Source organism: Cavia porcellus, unplaced genomic scaffold, assembly GCF_034190915.1.
Source record: "Cavia porcellus strain 051 isolate PalLab524CR breed Dunkin Hartley unplaced genomic scaffold, mCavPor4.1 scaffold_17, whole genome shotgun sequence".
In the NCBI taxonomy this organism is placed as follows: Eukaryota; Metazoa; Chordata; class Mammalia; order Rodentia; family Caviidae; genus Cavia; species Cavia porcellus.
In genome coordinates, this window is record NW_026947500.1 from 59,588,754 (window position 1) to 59,592,598 (window position 3,845).

The 3,845-nt window shown below is 39.9% G+C and overlaps 1 pseudogene; it reads right to left on the reverse strand.

The window, feature by feature from the left end:
• Window positions 1-3,428, reverse strand: LOC100722623 (olfactory receptor 1165-like; annotated as a pseudogene).
• Between the last annotated feature and the right edge of the window lie 417 nt (window positions 3,429-3,845).

A 3,845-nucleotide genomic window follows, 5' to 3' on the forward strand; every position in this document is an offset into this window, starting at 1 on the left:
CTAGATTGGCTGCATGGCATGACAGAGGCCGCTCAGCGTGTGACTGAGGAGGCCAAGGAGGTTGTGAAAGGAGCAGAGCAGGGCGTGGCAGTCTTGAAGCAGCTGGCGTGGGTACAGGCTCAGAGAAGGTACAGGTGGGGGTGGAAGCACAATAACTAGAATGGCACATGCAAGAGGAGGAGGTGGTACCGCGCAAAGAGGCAGCAGTGGACATGCAGCAACAGGACACAGGGTCCAGGAAGAACTGCTGCACCTAAGGGAGTTCAAAAGCTGAGATCTAAACCCAGAGCCAGCATGCAGAGGAGACTGAGCACGAGCAGCTGCATGCACACCGCTGCAGAGATCCACGTGACCCGCCCACAGCTGCAGGCGACCCTGCACCAAGGAGCAGGGCTGAGGGTTAGCTGTGGGCTCTGCACACACAGGAGGAGGAGGAGGTACAAACACAGAAGCTGCTGCGCACTTCTTGGAGGGGATGGCCTCATGCACAGAGCACCACTGAAGGTCAAACGCTTTGATGTCATTTTATCACTGGTTCTAGATTTTCCTGTAGCAAAATGCTAGTTTTATCACATCTGACAATATCATTCACAGCATAAGCTTATAAAGGTGTTTTCTATTTCATACAATAACTCATCTGTGGAATATTTGCAGGAACCTTATGAATAACAACTCTATCGACAACATAATTTTTCAAATTGCAATTATATATTGCATTAATTTCAAATTGCAAATATAACAAAAATATGTTTCAAATAAGAAACTTAAAAAACTAAAGATAGACAAATACTCCCCAATATGTTATTTTTAAACGTAAGCCATCCATGCTGTTACTTATCCTTTCACAGATAATTTATGGAAGTGCTCCTATAATATCTCATGCTATTTTCACTAAATTTTCAATAATACATTCTATTCTTATTATATCAGAGACATGAACATTGAAAAAGACCAATATTGAGAAGTCAGTGTATACAGTAAAGAGGAAACAAAAATAACTTAGAAATAATATCTCTGAAACAAATAATGTTAATTTTGGTGTTTATTTTGCCACTACTCTTTGTAGGTCTATCAAAAACTACACTACAAGGGGCTGGAGGTTTAGCTCAGCGGCATAAGCGCCTGCCTTGCAAGCAGGCAGTTGTGAGTTCAATCCCTGGTACCGATTAAAAAAAAAAAAAAAAAAAAAAAAAAAAAAAACTACACTACAGGTGATTTATTTATCCATCCTCATATTGATGATGTGACAAGTATGTATTTTCTTTCAATATTCCCAAACCCACATATAGGTTTTATTTTGTTTTCCTGTTTCTGAAAATGAACTTATAATACCCATGATAATGAGTAAAGAACTCAAATAGCAAAATCAAAGTCATAAATAAAAATCGGCTGATATGCTTTCCCCAAAATTTCAGAAAAATGTAAGGAAAATGCACAGATATACACAGAAGGAGCAGAAAGGAATAAACCACATGTCCCAATGCATTACCATGCAGAAAATGTGATTTATTTCCAGCACATGGCAGAATCAAGCTTCAGCATTCAAGGAAATGAACAAAATATGTCCCAAAAATTTTATTAAAATTTTGAAGCCATGGATCAACATGAGAAGAAACAGAAAAGAAGAGCATCATAATTTCTAATTGCTACCGTGACTTAGATAATAAAGCTAGTAATGAAGAACACATGTCAGTGACAATACTGGAGCATAAGACAACAGAGCTGTGAACCTGTGTGAACTATGTGGATCAGTGGGCTCCACTTCCTCCCTTAGTTGAAGAAAGGGAGTGGCAGTTCCCACGCTAGGTCTTGTAAGGTCTTAAAGATGTTCATTCACGAGGCCAGGGCTTTAGCTCAGCAGCATAAGTGCCTACTTGGCAAATGGAGGGTCAGTGTCATGAGTTCAATCCTCGGCATCAAAAAACAAACAAAACAAAACAAAAAATTTGCATTCACATTGTGACACTCCCACAGACCATGGGGCCAATGACTAGAAAGAAGATGAATATTTGAGGAGCTCCATAGTGGAAGAAGTGTTGTTGCTGAGCAAAACTTGTCCTGTCTCCTCAGCCTGGAGATGCACCTCCTTAGCTGAAGTGTGGTTGTTTACAGTAACACTGGTGAAATATCTATATGGAGATTGTCTTTACTATAAAGTTGGCAGGCAGTTCCTTGTGTACTGAGCTATGTCCACGGTTGTTGCATTACTTTAGTTGAACACAGTATAAACTCAAGTCTTAGTTCTAAATTTAGATTAGTTCCTCTTCATTCAGAACTTCATATTTGCCACTGGGAAATCTCTTTGGATACAGTGAATAGTCAAACAATGTATTTATATTAAACTAAAAATCATTGTAAGGCATTCTGAACATTAAACAGCTTTGATTTATTTCACTTAAAGCATAGTCATATATTACTTTGAAATTAAATTACATCAATTACTTTTAAAATGGATATGATCAAGATAGAAAAATGTATTTATTTGAATTGTATTGAGTGAGAAAAAAATCTTAGATATTATCAGCTTCCTGACTGTCTCTTACACATCTTTGTTCCTGAGGCTGTAGATGAGGGGAATCAGCATTGGGAACAGGACTACATAAAGGGCAGTGGGCACTTTGACCAAAAGCCAGGAGCTCTTAGAGCTGGACACACAGTAGAGAAGGAAGAGGATGTCATGGAAGATGCTGATGACAGTCAGGTGGGAGGTGCAAATAGAGAGGGCTTTCTAGAATCCACACTTGGAGGGAATCTTGATAACAGTGATGACTATGAAGGCATAAGAGGCAAGAATGATCAGGGGGCTGCAAGCCTCACTGAAGATGGAAATGATGAAACATACCATCTGGCTGAAGGAGGAGTCAGGGCAGGACACTGAGAGGAGAGCAGAGTACTCACAGCCAAAGTGATTTATGATGTTAGACTCACAGTAGGACAGCTGCACAAGGGAATATGTGATTGTCAAAGAACACCAACCTGCCCACATGTACGTCCCTGCCACAAGAAGAGCACAGAGTGTACGGAACACAATGACTGTGTAGAGCAGGAGTTATAGATGGCCACGAACCGCTTATGGAGCATCACTGCCAGCATAAACATCTCTGTAATCACAAATGTGCAAATGAAGAAAAATTGTGTCGTGCATTCTCTGAAGGAGATGGATCTGCCTTCGACAATCAAGATTTCTAGTAGTTTGGGTATAAATACACTGGAATAGCAAATATCCATAAAGAAAGATGGCTGAGGAAGAAGTACATGTGTGTTTGAAGTTTGGTGTTCATCTTTCTCATCACAATATTGCCCAGGTTCCCCAGAAGAGTAGATGGTTAGGGACACCATGAAGAGGGGTGTCTGGATGTGTGGGTATTCTGAGACCCCACCAGGATGAATGAGGTCACAGAGCTTTGATTTCTCCCTTTGTGTGCCATGCTTCTTCATTTAAAAATGAAGAATGAAAATAAAATTGCACAGCAGAAATGGATCTCTTTAAGTAGAAGAAATTCATGCGGGCTCCTTACCAATGACTGCAGTGGATACTTTCCCTTTCCTAGTATTCTGCTTTCCTCTGGAGTCCTACATGGCCACTTACCAACAAGTGATGACACACAATTAACTCAGTGCTTTTTGTCCTCTGCATTTTTGTTATCTGGAATAAAACAGTAGTATTTATCAATATTGATACCGTATGCAAATCAGATGTAAATCTACCTGAACTCAGAGTGCTTCTTAATAAAATATATGATATAAAAGAAGACAAAACAAAATCAGACAGGTGTTGCCCAGGTCATAGTAGTGAAAGGATCGATCATGTCAGAGGACACCATGGGAGTATTACATCTTTTTAA